General features: G+C 34.9%; 1 long non-coding RNA gene across 1 annotated transcript; it reads left to right on the plus strand.

Moving 5' to 3' along the window:
- Positions 1-12,513: 12,513 nt before the first annotated feature.
- LOC149731970 (uncharacterized) lies at positions 12,514-15,292 on the plus strand. The gene is made up of 2 exons (XR_016385497.1): positions 12,514-14,299; positions 14,603-15,292. It is a non-coding gene; the product is annotated as an uncharacterized LOC149731970 (long non-coding RNA).
- Positions 15,293-15,926: the final 634 nt, after the last annotated feature.

The raw sequence follows: 15,926 nt of genomic DNA on the forward strand, positions 1-15,926 counted from the left end.
AGTTGAGCCAAAGCTCAGATTCTTACCTTATTCAAATAGAATGCCATAAAATGTCTGAGTTGGGTGCTTCAATTCAAAAAGTAGTCTTCGTATAAAGAAAACACCTTGAACCCAATTCGGTGCAAATGTAGCCGATGTGTTAATCTTACAAATGTGATAACGGTATGTAATAATGGTAAAGTCCGATAGTTTTTACGTTGTGCGGTGTAGCGCGATAAATGATCAAACAAAAATTTTAGTTCCAGAACTGTTTTATTTATATATAGTTGAGCCAAAGCTCAGATTCTTACCTTATTCAAATAGAATGCCATAAAATGTCTGAGTTGGGTGCTTCAATTCAAAAAGTAATCTTCGTATAAAGATAACACCTTGAACCCAATTCGCTGCAAATGTAGCCGATGTGTTAATCTGACAAATGTGATAACGGTATGTAATAATGGTAAAGTCCGATAGCTCTTACGTTGTGCGGTGTAGCGCGATAAATGATCAAACAAAAATTTTAGTTCCAGAACTCTTTTATTTATATATAGTTGAGCCAAAGCTCAGATTCTTACCTTATTCAAATAGAATACCTTAAAATGTCTGACTTAGGTGCTTTAATTCAAAAAGAAGTCTCCGTATAAAGAAAACACCTTGAACCCAATTTGGTGCAAATGTAACCGATGTGTTAATCTGACAAATGTGATAACGGTATGTAATAATGGTAAAGTCCGATAGCTCTTACGTTGTGCGGTGTAGCGCGATAAATAGTCAAACTAAAATTTTAGGTCCAGAACTCTTTTGTTTATATATAGTTGAGCCAAAGCTCAGATTCTTACCTTATTCAAATAGAATGCCTAAAAATGTCTGAGTTGGGTGCTTCAATTCAAAAAGTAGTCTTCGTATAAAGAAAACACCTTGAACCCAATTCGGTGCAAATGTAGCCGATGTGTTAATCTTACAAATGTGATAACGGTATGTAATAATGGTAAAGTCCGATAGCTCTTACGTTGTGCGGTGTAGCGCGATAAATGATCAAACAAAAATTTTAGTTCCAGAACTCTTTTATTTATATATAGTTGAGCCAAAGCTCAGATTCTTACCTTATTCAAATAGAATGCCATAAAATGTCTGAGTTGGGTGCTTCAATTCAAAAAGTAGTCTTCGTATAAAGAAAACACCTTGAACCCAATTCGGTGCAAATGTAGCCGATGTGTTAATCTTACAAATGTGATAACGGTATGTAATAATGGTAAAGTCCGATAGCTCTTACGTTGTGCGGTGTAGCGCGATAAATGATCAAACAAAAATTTTAGTTCCAGAACTCTTTTATTTATATATAGTTGAGCCAAAGCTCAGATTCTTACCTTATTCAAATAGAATACCTTAAAATGTCTGACTTAGGTGCTTTAATTCAAAAAGAAGTCTCCGTATAAAGAAAACACCTTGAACCCAATTTGGTGCAAATGTAACCGATGTGTTAATCTGACAAATGTGATAACGGTATGTAATAATGGTAAAGTCCGATAGCTCTTACGTTGTGCGGTGTAGCGCGATAAATGATCAAACAAAAATTTTAGTTCCAGAACTCTTTTATTTATATATAGTTGAGCCAAAGCTCAGATTCTTACCTTATTCAAATAGAATACCTTAAAATGTCTGACTTAGGTGCTTTAATTCAAAAAGAAGTCTCCGTATAAAGAAAACACCTTGAACCCAATTTGGTGCAAATGTAACCGATGTGTTAATCTGACAAATGTGATAACGGTATGTAATAATGGTAAAGTCCGATAGCTCTTACGTTGTGCGGTGTAGCGCGATAAATAGTCAAACTAAAATTTTAGGTCCAGAACTCTTTTGTTTATATATAGTTGAGCCAAAGCTCAGATTCTTACCTTATTCAAATAGAATGCCTAAAAATGTCTGAGTTGGGTGCTTCAATTCAAAAAGTAGTCTTCGTATAAAGAAAACACCTTGAACCCAATTCGGTGCAAATGTAGCCGATGTGTTAATCTTACAAATGTGATAACGGTATGTAATAATGGTAAAGTCCGATAGCTCTTACGTTGTGCGGTGTAGCGCGATAAATGATCAAACAAAAATTTTAGTTCCAGAACTCTTTTATTTATATATAGTTGAGCCAAAGCTCAGATTCTTACCTTATTCAAATAGAATGCCATAAAATGTCTGAGTTGGGTGCTTCAATTCAAAAAGTAGTCTTCGTATAAAGAAAACACCTTGAACCCAATTCGGTGCAAATGTAGCCGATGTGTTAATCTTACAAATGTGATAACGGTATGTAATAATGGTAAAGTCCGATAGCTCTTACGTTGTGCGGTGTAGCGCGATAAATGATCAAACAAAAATTTTAGTTCCAGAACTCTTTTATTTATATATAGTTGAGCCAAAGCTCAGATTCTTACCTTATTCAAATAGAATACCTTAAAATGTCTGACTTAGGTGCTTTAATTCAAAAAGAAGTCTCCGTATAAAGAAAACACCTTGAACCCAATTTGGTGCAAATGTAACCGATGTGTTAATCTGACAAATGTGATAACGGTATGTAATAATGGTAAAGTCCGATAGCTCTTACGTTGTGCGGTGTAGCGCGATAAATAGTCAAACTAAAATTTTAGGTCCAGAACTCTTTTGTTTATATATAGTTGAGCCAAAGCTCAGATTCTTACCTTATTCAAATAGAATGCCTAAAAATGTCTGAGTTGGGTGCTTCAATTCAAAAAGTAGTCTTCGTATAAAGAAAACACCTTGAACCCAATTCGGTGCAAATGTAGCCGATGTGTTAATCTTACAAATGTGATAACGGTATGTAATAATGGTAAAGTCCGATAGCTCTTACGTTGTGCGGTGTAGCGCGATAAATGATCAAACAAAAATTTTAGTTCCAGAACTCTTTTATTTATATATAGTTGAGCCAAAGCTCAGATTCTTACCTTATTCAAATAGAATGCCATAAAATGTCTGAGTTGGGTGCTTCAATTCAAAAAGTAGTCTTCGTATAAAGAAAACACCTTGAACCCAATTCGGTGCAAATGTAGCCGATGTGTTAATCTTACAAATGTGATAACGGTATGTAATAATGGTAAAGTCCGATAGTTTTTACGTTGTGCGGTGTAGCGCGATAATTGATCAAACAAGTATTTTAGGTCCAGAACTGTTTTATTTATATATAGTTGAGCCAAAGCTCAGATTCTTACCTTATTCAAATAGAATGCCATAAAATGTCTGAGTTGGGTGCTTCAATTCAAAAAGTAATCTTCGTATAAAGATAACACCTTGAACCCAATTCGCTGCAAATGTAGCCGATGTGTTAATCTGACAAATGTGATAACGGTATGTAATAATGGTAAAGTCCGATAGCTCTTACGTTGTGCGGTGTAGCGCGATAAATGATCAAACAAAAATTTTAGTTCCAGAACTCTTTTATTTATATATAGTTGAGCCAAAGCTCAGATTCTTACCTTATTCAAATAGAATACCTTAAAATGTCTGACTTAGGTGCTTTAATTCAAAAAGAAGTCTCCGTATAAAGAAAACACCTTGAACCCAATTTGGTGCAAATGTAACCGATGTGTTAATCTGACAAATGTGATAACGGTATGTAATAATGGTAAAGTCCGATAGCTCTTACGTTGTGCGGTGTAGCGCGATAAATAGTCAAACTAAAATTTTAGGTCCAGAACTCTTTTGTTTATATATAGTTGAGCCAAAGCTCAGATTCTTACCTTATTCAAATAGAATGCCTAAAAATGTCTGAGTTGGGTGCTTCAATTCAAAAAGTAGTCTTCGTATAAAGAAAACACCTTGAACCCAATTCGGTGCAAATGTAGCCGATGTGTTAATCTTACAAATGTGATAACGGTATGTAATAATGGTAAAGTCCGATAGTTCTTACGTTGTGCGGTGTAGCGCGATAATTGATCAAACAAGTATTTTAGGTCCAGAACTGTTTTATTTATATATAGTTGAGCCAAAGCTCAGATTCTTACCTTATTCAAATAGAATGGCATAAAATGTCTGAGTTGGGTGCTTCAATTCAAAAAGTAATCTTCGTATAAAGAAAACACCTTGAACCCAATTCGCTGCAAATGTAGCCGATGTGTTAATCTGACAAATGTGATAACGGTATGTAATAATGGTAAAGTCCGATGGCTCTTACGGTGTGCGGTGTAGCGCGATTATTGATCAAACAAGTACTTTAGGTCCAGAACTCTTTTATTTATATATAGTTGAGCCAAAGCTCAGATTCTTACCTTATTCAAATAGAATACCTAAAAATGTCTAACTTGTGTCCTTTAATTCAAAAAGTAGTCTTCGAATATAGAAAACACCCAATGGTAAAGTCCGACAACTCTTACGTTGTGCGGTGTGGCGCGATAAATGATCAAACAAGTATTTTAGGTCCAGAACTCTTTTATTTGTACATAGTTAAGCCACAGCTTAGATTTTTACCTTATTCAAATAGAATGCCTTAAAATGTCTGACTTAGGTGCTTTAATTCAAAAAGTAGTCTTCGTATAAAAAAAACACCTTGAACCCAATTCGGTGCAAATGTAGCCGATGTGTTAATCTGACAAATGTGATAACGGTTGTAATAATAGTAAAGTCCGACAGCTCTTACGTCGTGCTGTGTAGCGCGATAAATGATCAAACAAGTATTTTAGGTCCAGAACTCTTTTATTTATATATAGTTGAGCCAAAGCTCAGATGCTTACGTTGTGCGGTGTAGCGCGATAAATGGTCAAACAAGTATTTTAGGTCCAGAACTCTTTTATTTGTATATAGTTGAGCCAAAGCTCTTTTTTTTTATCTATTTTACTGCTCAGAAGTGATTGTAAGATTATGTTTGTGGCAACTCAACGTCCTCATCATTGCAGCGTTGGGCGAAACACTGTACACATTACGGGGCAAAAATCGAGAGATGCATTTAAAGGCAACGCAATACAAACAAGTGATGCACTAAAATGAGAGTGAGACAAATATATTTCGCTACACTTGGAACAATTTGACCTTCATTGGAGTAAATTGGGGTACGATTCACAAATATTAAATATTTGGAGAGATTTTTCTTTTCCATTTACCGCGACGCTTTTTTGTATACTTACACGAGTTTTTGTTTTGACGACTCATAAAATTTTAGTTGGAATTCTGCGTTATGCCAGCAAAGTTTATTGGCTATATCTAATCTTAACTTTTGGTTGATAATCTCGGTTTTTGAATATGTTCACTATTTTGGCCCCAAAGAAGTTGTTCGCATTAATACCATTATTTAACATGACGAGTTCCTTGGTGATTTTTAGAGGTTCTATAAAAATCGCGTTTAATAGATGTTGGATTTTATTTAATATACTTTTTGCGTTTTGGCAATCATATAGTACGTGCTCTATGTTGTCCGTAGGTAGATGACGACAGAATTTACAGATTCTGATTTGGATTTGCCCATTATAATGTGGTTCAAAATTATTTTTCCGGAAGAAATCCCCAAAAAGAAACATTTTAAAAGCGACGTCTCGTTCTTTATTGTTAAAGTGAGGTTTTATCCGTTTTTTCTGATACGTTATGTTTTCCCAGTCATGCGGGCTATCGATGACACTTTTGTTTTGGAAAAATTGATCCGTAAGAACTGCATAGATCGGTTTTATTTTACTGGAAGTTAACGCAACGTCGTTTTTATTTAAGAGAAGGAAGGTAGATCTAATGCTCCTCTATGCGTCGGATCTGGGAATAATGTACTCGGTACAAGGTTAGTATAAATTTCGGGGTTAAGGATCTTTATCGTAGATCCAAGGTTATAACGAAACCATTCAAGCCAGATCTCGGAAGTTTGGGTTAATTGTGAGATTGCGTATATTCTTGAAGCTTTCGCTGATTCTATTTTGGCTTGGATGTTTGGGAATGAGAGACCACCTTTTTTATGGGGTGCATACAGCACCATTCGTTTAATCTTTTCGATCTTTCCAGGGTACCAGAGAAAAAAAAGGACGTTTTGGATTTTTTGTAAAGTGTTTCGGAATTGCGACATGTTTACTGATTTGTAAGATTTGCGGCATTAGCAACGAGTGGACTAAGGTGGTGCGGCCTTTCAGGGTAAGTTTTCGTTTTCTATGTTTATTTGCTAGGGAGGTGATAGCCGCTTGCGCTTTATCTAAACTTTGTTGCGTACAATTTTCTGTTAAACTAAAGTATATTCCCAGTACTTTTATCATATTTTTGATTGTATCATTTGTAGTGTATTTGGGCGCCGTACTCACATTCGTCATTATCTGGGTTTTATTTTTATCCACCTATTAAAGCCTTTTGGAAGGTCTAGTTTTTCTAGTACTTCATAGATAAATAAGTGACTGACTCTGTCAAACGCCTTTTCAAAGTTCACAGCCATGATCGTTATATCCTTTTTGAAATGTTTGGCAGCGTTAATTGCGCCAGAAATATTATATAAACAGTGGTCGATTGTACGCCCTTTGATTGTGCATTTTTGTGAGGGACTGATCAAATGTTCAATAATTTGGTCTAGGCGTCTGCTTATGATTTTGCTTAGAATCTTGTAGTCCGTATTGAGCAATGAGATCGGTCGCCAGTTTTTAAGGTCCGTTTTTGGGCCCTTTTTATGCATAAATTTAATAATTGCTGTCCGCATTGTATTATCGCTGCTGTAGGTATATATTATTGTATAGCTCCACTAATTCCAATTTTATGAATGGCCACATCGATTTATAAAAAAGTCCGGAGCCGATGTCGTTAATACTTCCTCTTTCGCTTGCGAGGTTTCGAACAGTTGCAATATGTGAAAGTGGTTTTCGGTTGGAATTGTCCAATTTCCTTTTTCCTTGGTTCCTGAGTGGCGTCCTTCAACTCGAGTCTATTCTTCATTTCGGGTGTTGGCGATTGGTGTAGAAGTTTGGCTTATTGGCAAGTGGCTTCTTTTGGTTGTTTCTTTCCTGGCAGGTGACTGAAAGGCGATGTTTTGGGTAGAGCCTTCATTTGTTTGAAACACTGCCCTTTTCCTCGGTGCAACCATACGGCAGTTGCGTGTTGTATGGCCACTGCACTTGCAGACTGCACAGAAGCCTTTTTTTAGGGCATTTATTTTGAAGGTGCCCTCTGTGTTTGCAGTAGTTGCACAGAGGCGTGTTCTCCTCGCCTGGACGGGTTACCGTAAACCATCTACCCCCAATTTTGATGACTGGAGGGATATTTGGCTTATTAATTTTTCCCATTCTTAGATTAACCCAGCCATTTTTGATTGAAGGAAAATTTCGGTGGTGGCCATATTGGTGTGAATTAATTTCACCCCAATTATGTCTGGTCGCCAGTTCATGGATCTTTTTGATCGGGACATCACACGGGATCGGGTGGAGGGTGATGGTTTCTAGTTCAGCCCTCGGAAGTTCAGCGCGGATCCTCATAATCGAGCCATTTTCAGAAGTAAAGCTGATGTTGTTTTCTTCGAAGTATCCAATTACGTCCGAATTAGTGGGAATTGTAGTGCCAAGTGCCTCTTGTTATAGTGTGAGAATGAAAGTGCATTCTTTGAAGTTTTCCATAATTACACCTTCTACGGACTCTGCAATATGGAATAGTGGAGCTCCTTCGGCAAAGAGTTCCATTAAAACTGAGACGCTCATTTGCTCGACCGTGCCAGTAAGTTGTACCATAATGGTTCTGTCAAGTTCTACATCTATTTCCGGGGTTTGTTGGTTTGTCATTTTTTTCCTTTGGTCGTTAATTATTATAACTTATTTTTTTAAAAAGATTTATATAACGAAATAACCTATAGGGCTCACAGGCTAAGATTTTATCCGAAGTGCGCGTGTATGTTCCGAAATTCAAATTAGATTTTTAAGTATTCAAGTTTAACACGGTTAGATACTGTAAATTTATATAGCAAGAATACAACACAGGTTTACCGGGGATGGTGATGGATCACCAGATGCGGTAGAAGTTCAGAGGAGGTTTCGAGCAAATTGCAGTCCCCGCAGAGTCGTACAGTTTTTAGAGTTGGTAAGGGTAGTTCTTCGATGGTCTTCTGATATTGGCGGCGTAACGGTTCAACCAAGTCTTTGTGGGAGCAGTAGATATATCCGACCGCGACGATATTCCCCAACAGGGGTAGGGTCGTCCGGTAGTGTGAGATTGTAGAGGATTCCGGTGTTGTAGAGTTGGTGGAGCTTTAGTTATTGTAGAGTGGCAGTTGTAGGTATTCGGTGGGATGTAGAGAGACTTCTGGCGATGCAGCAATCAGGGTTCAGCAGCAATACGTCGTTTCAATTTGGTAAGACAATCTGAGAGTAGCCCAAATTCTTACCTTATTCAAATAGAATACATTAAAATGTCTGACTTGGGTTCTTTAATTCAAAAAGTAGTCTTCGTATAATGAAAACACTATGAGCTCAATTCGGTGCAAATGTGGCCGCTGTGTTATTCTGACAAATGTGATAATGGTTGTAATAATGGTAAAGCCCGACAGCTCTTACGTTGTGTGGTGTTGCGATCAAACAAGTATTTTAGGTCCAGAACTCTTTTATTTATATATAGTTGAGCCAAAGCTCAGACTCTTACCTTATTCAAATAGAATACCTTAAAATGTTTGAGTTGGGTGCTTCAATTCAAAAAGTAGTCTTCGTATAAAGAAAACACAATGAACCCAATTCAATGCAAATGTAGCCTATGTGTTAATCTGACAAATGTGATAACGGTATGTAATAATGGTGAAGTCCGACAACTCTTACGTTGTGCGTTGTAGCGCGATAAATGATCAACAAGTATTTTAGGTCCAGAACTCTTTTATTTGTACATAGTTAAGCCAAAGCTCAGATTCTTACCTTATTCAAATAGAATGCCTTAAAATGTCTAACTTGTGTCCTTTAATTCAAAAAGTGGTCTTCGTATAATGAAACCACTATGAACCCAATTCGGTGCAAATGTGGCTGATGTGTTAATCTGACAAATGTGATAATGGTTGTAATAATGGTAAAGTCCGACAGCTCTTACGTTGTGTGGTGTAGCGATCAAACAAGTATTTTAGGTCCCGAATTATTTTATTTGTATATAGTTGAGCCAAAGCTCTTTTTTTTCTAGAAAAACAAAGTGTTTTCAATTTGAAGTCATGGTCTCATCATTGCGGTATGCGAAAATGAAAAGTGTACAAACAATAATTAGCAATAATTGATAATGACATTTGGTGGGCACAACACTTATTAATATACATATTGACATTTTGCAAATAAACACTTGTGAGAAAGTCGACCAGGTGACTTGGTGAATGAATGTTTTAACTGGAAGGTAAAATGTGGATGTAAGGAAATAAATGAATTAAAAAGGTATATACTTGTTAAAGACTAACATGGGGGCACACGAGGGATAGGTGTGTGTTAAGATAAAGCGGTATGGAATATTTGATTTGTGGTTACAATTTTAACAGGAAGTTACATAAAAACTTAGCTTCACATGTGGAATGGTGAACTACAGTATCATATAGGTATGTCTAGTAGTTAGAAAACTATTTTAATTGTAGTATCATTTTTACATCTCTTTTGGACGAATTTTTGGTTTTGGCTATAAAGACGTTCAGTTTTCGTTTAGTTGCCCATAACATTTTCCGGATGAACTCTTCGTTGTTCCGAATATTTTTTTTTTCTATCCAGTTTTTGTTTCGCTTGTATTATTTCTATTTTGGTAACCGTTATTAGTTTTCGTAATCCTATCATTTTACCTTTTACGTCTGGTTTATTGAACATAATTAGGTTTTCGTTTAATTTGACGGCGTAGATAAAGATCTGGCTCGCGAGCAGACATACTTTGTTAAAAATTTCCATCGAGATGGGGCATTTAGTTAAAAGATGGGTAATGTTATCAAAGTTGGATCTACAAATTTGCAGTTTGTGATTTCTACTTCCTCCTTAAAATAATAAGATGCGAATTTTTTTTTACAGTCGCCAAAGAAAAAAGCTTTATTTGCAATCAGGTAATTGTAGTTTTGTTCTATTCGAGAAAAAGGTTTTAGAACTTTGGAATTGCAAGTTATATCCGACCATTTTATCTCTTTGCTGTCCACTTTGATTGTGTTTGTGTGAGATTCAAGGCTTTTTAGTGCGTCATATATTGGTTTTAGTTTTGCATTTTGCCATTTAAAGTTTGGTATATATAGTTTAAAAAATATTTGTCTAATTATATTGTATAGGATGTTCGGATGTGTTGAATTAGGAGCTGCATTAGTGTAGTGGGAATTGTTTACTAGTTTTATTGCTGTGCCTAATTGATACCTTGTCCATTCGTGCCATATTTCCGTAGTTTTATCTATTTTTGTTATTGTATATAGTCTGCTTGTCTGTGCACTAGTTATCTTTATTATCAGGTATTGCTTTACCGCCTTTGTTTTTAGGGAGTTAGAGCGTTATTCTTTTCATTTTTTCTATTTTTGATTGCCAAACAAAACGGTAAACTAGTTTTCTTATTTGCTTCTCGTAGTTTGTAGAAAGTGGTATATGTTTACCAATGTGAATGAGCTGTGGAATTAGTAGTGAGTTTATTAGTAGTGTTTTCCCGTTCAGTGTTGTTTAGTTTTCTATTTAAATTTGTATGTTTTTGCCTGATCGTGTTGACAGCCTTCTTCCAGTTTTGTTCTGTCATGTTATTGGTTAGACTAAAGTAAATTCCAAGAATTTTTATATGCTGTTTTATATTTTCTACCCAGTCTTTTTCTACTCAATTTTATGGCCCGATACCTTCTCATATTCGTTTAGTTCCCGTTTTCGTCATAATTGTGAAGTCGTCCGCAAAATGTATACATTTTGTTTCTATATGTCTAAATGTGTAGCCGAGTATTTTTTTTGTTCTGTTTTTTTTTTTGTTTGTTAGAATTTCTATTCCAATGATGAAAAGTGACATACTTAGAGGGCATCCTTGTCGTATGCTGCGTTGGATTTCTATTTTGTCCGTATGGGCACCCGTATGGGTTTTATTCTGTTGTTTATTATTTTGCTTAGGTTTTGTAGTCGTTATTCAATAAGGAAATCGGTCGCCAGTTTTTTATCTCTCTTTTGTCTCCTATTATGGTATAGTTCCGCTAGATCTTTCGAGATATTATTTTTCCGTTTTTTTGTAAAAAAACTCCGTAATTCCGTCGCAGCCTGGTGAGCAGTTTTTGTTTAGCGATTCAATTGCTATTTCTATTTCTTCTATTGAGTTTGGTCTATTTCTGTATACTCGGTTGGTTCCCAATCGATTGGTTCTATTATCTCTAAATAATTTGTTTGGCCATTGGATTTTTGTGTTTGGCCCCCTAGCTCTCTATAAAATTTTTGTATACTTTTTTATCTACCATTATATTACCCGCGTGGTCTTTTAAGTTTATTATCCTACTTCTACTTTGGTTATGTTTCTCGAATTGGAAGAAGAAGTCTTTTGTTGGTTGTTCTTCGTTGTCAAATTTTGTTATTTTTGCCCGAATATTTGCACCTCTGTTTAGTGAAGTTTCATAATTGTTGATCTTACTTTGCAGTTGGCTATATTCCGTAGGTACTTTTTATTTTGTGATTTTATTGTGTTTAGTCGTTGTACGGCCGCATTGTATCGTAACTTTTCTAGTTTGTTTATTATGCGTTTAGAAAATTCCGCAAATTCGTTTGTTATCATGATTTTCCCTTTTTCCCACCAATCTAAGGCACTTAGGATTTTGCTTTTTTGAAGTTTCCAATTGTTCCAAAGTATTTTTCTATTATCTGATAAGTCTTTGTATTCAAGTATTCGATCATTTATTTTGTAAAAGGACTTTCCCCATTTTTTGTGGCTTCTATTGCTATGGTTACAATCGGGCAGTTGTTGTGGTCTGAAAAGTAGTTTATTTTATGCGCGATGTCTATGATGAAGGGTAACATGTTATAGCTTGTATATATTCTGTCTATGCGGCGAGATGCGTCGGGTGCGATTCTCGTATACACTATTTTGGTCTTTGTGTATTTTTCTATGAAGGTCGAGTAAGTTAAATTTTCTTTCTATGTTTCGCCAGTTGTTTATTTCATGTTTACTATATAGCAGGTTGCTTTTCGTGTCTATTTTTTCTGTTACGAAGTTAAAATCACCAGGGATTATATACTTTTTGTATATAAGATGCATTCCAAAGATTGAACCATACTCTGCAATTGTTTTATTCTTTTTTGAGGTTTCTTTCCCGATTGCAAATATATAGTGTCTATTTTTTCTGTTACGAAGTTAAAATCACCAGGGATTATATACTTTTTGTATATAAGATGCATTCCAAAGATTGAACCATACTCTGCAATTGTTTTATTCTTTTTTGAGGTTTCTTTCCCGATTGCAAATATATATTGAAAAGAACGATTTCATTATTTTCTCTTTTAAGTTTGATATTTTGAATTCTGTTTGGGAGAATTATGTTGTGGGCGGTTTTATATTGTTGGTCCAGTATATGGCTTTTTATTAGTATGATGGTCCCCTTATAAAAGGTGTTGTCGATTTTGTCCATTATTGTATTATTGTATATTTTTGCGTCGCATAATCTCTCTAAATCATTTAAGATTCCGAGGGATATAATTCTGGTTTCTTGTAGACATACATGGCCTACTCAATACACGGCCTAGGAATACACCGAAACTGCTCAGAAAATAAGAGGCCTATTGACGCGAATAATGCCCATTATAAAACATTGTTACGGGACGGTTTTATGAATGGATTTCCTTCATTTTGAATGCAGTTTGCAGTTGTTGGTAGGTTTAATACCAGTTTTATGTTGTTTTAACTTACAGTTTATCACAGAACGTGTCGCAGGGATATTTTCTTGTTTAGTTAAAATCATACCAGACATATAAAGCAGCGCAAAAGGATTATTAGTTTATAAATATCAGTTTATTAAGCATAAAGAGAGACGAGCATTGAGCAATCAGATTCAGTTTACCAACACAGAAAACCTACGTTTTGTTTATTGGGCACGTTAGTGACCATATAGATCCCTTTTCGTCGAACAGTTGTTCTTGGCGTTGTTGTTGTTGTTGCTGATAGGGTGATTATTTTCCGCACTTATCTTAATTCTCAATTCTAGCATTTATTCTTTATTCTCTTGATTGAAATCAAATCGTAATATATATTTGTAATTTTTGGACTAAATTTTCAGATTTAAAATCGCACAATTAGCGATTATTAATTAACGATTACTTTCCTCGTGTACTTTACATAGCGGAAACACTGTCTGGAACACAAATCTGTCAAAATGCTAACATCGGTTTAGTACAGTTTATATCGTAAAGTCAAAAAAGACTGTAATTTCTTTGCTAAAATGAGGTTGGTACTTACTATACTCAGCACTGCAGAGATGAAATATTTAACTGCGGATTATTCAATGGCCATTTTTGGTTGTGGTTATAACAGTAAGCAATAATTTCCTACGAATTCTTAAATAAAGCCAATTTAATAGAAAGGTATCCTAATGTTTACATATATTACTTGTAGCAGCACTAGCATAGCAGCAAGCAACTAAAATTTGTAGTTACCTACAAAGGGTAATGCTGTTACTTAAGTTATGAACGTAGTTTATGTGAAGACTGACATGCACCGATATTTATCTTTGCCCTGTACATTGTAAGTCATAAGCTTAGAAACTGAGAAGATGGTTTTCTATGCACAGCAACAAGGATTCGAACATGTGTTAGTTATTTCTCAAACAATAGTGATGTTACAGCGAGTTATTATACTTTCATCCATTCTTCACTTCATTCATACGTTACTTAGTTTCATTGCATGCATCATCCTTACTTGTATCCATTCTATGCTTATTGTTATGGTTACCCGGTCACGTGGGCAGTTCTTTGTTATAAACCACGTTGTGTTATCAGTAATGTCTGAATATTAGGAAACCGTTTTTGACAGTATTGCGTTATAGCTACGTACTAGCCATAAGCTGAAGCAATTAAGTAGATTTTATGTGCAGTATTAGTGATGTACCAATTAGTTTACATCTTTTTATAGAAGTATTTATTGTGATGCTATTTACAGTCTGAATATTGGGAAACCGATTTATATAAAAGTATTTATTGTGATGCTATTTACAGTCTGAATATTAGGAAACCGATTTTGACAGTATTGCGTTATAACCACGTACTAGCCATAAGCTGAAACAATTAAGTAGATTTTATGTGCAGTATTAGTGATGTACCAATTAGTTTACATCTTTTTATAAAAGTGATTATTGTGATGCTATTTACAGTGATTAAGTTAAAGTACAGTGCTTGTTTGGACATTGTGTAATCACCATTGTGGATTTCATTCCACCTGATCGCCTAACAAGTTGGTGTGTGTATTATTATTCATTGGTTACCTCAAACGTGTTAATTTAGCTTAATTTGGTGCTAATGTTATTTTCCTATGTGAACTGTTTATACACCGTGCTACCTTATTAGTTTCACATCATCAGAATTCCTAAATAAAGCCAATTTAATAGAATGATATTCCAATGTTTGTGGTTACCTACATTTGTTAATGCTGTTACTTAGGTTGTTAACGTAGTTTACGCGAAGACTGATATGCACCGTTATTTATTGTTGCCTTGTACATTGTAAGTCATATTGTGTTCTGTATATAATATATTATGCAGATCAAATTCAAGGAAAGTATAGAAGTTAAAGAGATGATTTTCTATGCATAGCAACAAGGAATCGAACATGTGTTAGTTATCTCTCAGACAATAGTGTACTATAGTAGTATAATACCATATCATGTTTATGTATCACTATTCATAGGCGTCCTTAGGGGTTCCAGGGTGCCTTGTCACCCCAATTTTCAAAATAATTGTGAGATAAAGTGTTTTGGCCCAAGTTTTACAGATCACCACAAATTTTAACCTGCCGTTGAGTGTCTAGCCTATAGAAACAATCAGGCCCAAACCATACTCGAATCATACTATTCAAAGTTTGTTTATGTTTCAAGCTGTGATCGTAAATGCATTTAATCACTTCACACTAGATTTTTAAAATGTGAATCCCGATGCCAATCTTAAATCGCCGTTTTGTTTTGTGCAATACTAAATTTATTGGGTATTACCATTCAAAAAATGGGTTGTACCTGTTAATTATTCAATACATTGTTATCATAGAATAACATTTTTTACTTTTTGTTAAACACAAATGAGTTTCATAGTGAACTATTTAATGCAAAAACAATTTTACATCTGTGAGTTAAACTACGTCACCTGGTCAAACATAATGTGGCTTTGTGATATGCTAATTTTTATAAATGTGGATGAGACAGATATAATGCATAGAAAATAGAACTGTATTTCACACAATGCTTCTTCATTTGTTTTAGTATCCAAAATGTGTGCAGTTAGGTAATAAATGTGCAATAAGCTAATATACATAAACATTTTATGTATTCTTTGTCAAACTTTACTATTCTTTGTCAAACTAATAATGTTGCAACCCCCAATAGGTTTATTTGCAATATACCAGCAGTGGCGTTGATTTTATAAAAATGTAGGGGTTGCGACAGATTCTATACAAAAGGGACCCTGCGTATGTATTCTATACAAAAGGGACCAGGCATATATTTTTTAGTTATACAAATACACTCCCGACATCCCAATAAAAAATCTCCTACAGCCAATAGAATGTAAATTTAGGTAAAGCTTGGACTTGAAAACAAATATAAAGGTTTTAAAGTATAAAAACACATTGGCAATTTGTTTTCTGTTTTGAAAAAAGTCAAAAACAAGACCTAGAAGCGGGTAATTTGTGAAATTTGGGTCGTTGCCGACGTTGCCGACGTAGCGGACATAGTGAACTGATATTGTGGCATAGCGAACTTTAAACGGACCGGTAATAAGGGTAATTTTTATATTATTTTGCAAAAAAATGTATTAAAATATTAATAAAAGCTATTTTACACCTTCCCACAAAAGGAAAATGCAAACAGAACTTAGC

This window comes from Ciona robusta, chromosome 8, assembly GCF_009617815.1.
Source record: "Ciona robusta chromosome 8, ASM961781v2".
In the NCBI taxonomy this organism is placed as follows: domain Eukaryota; kingdom Metazoa; phylum Chordata; class Ascidiacea; order Phlebobranchia; family Cionidae; genus Ciona; species Ciona robusta.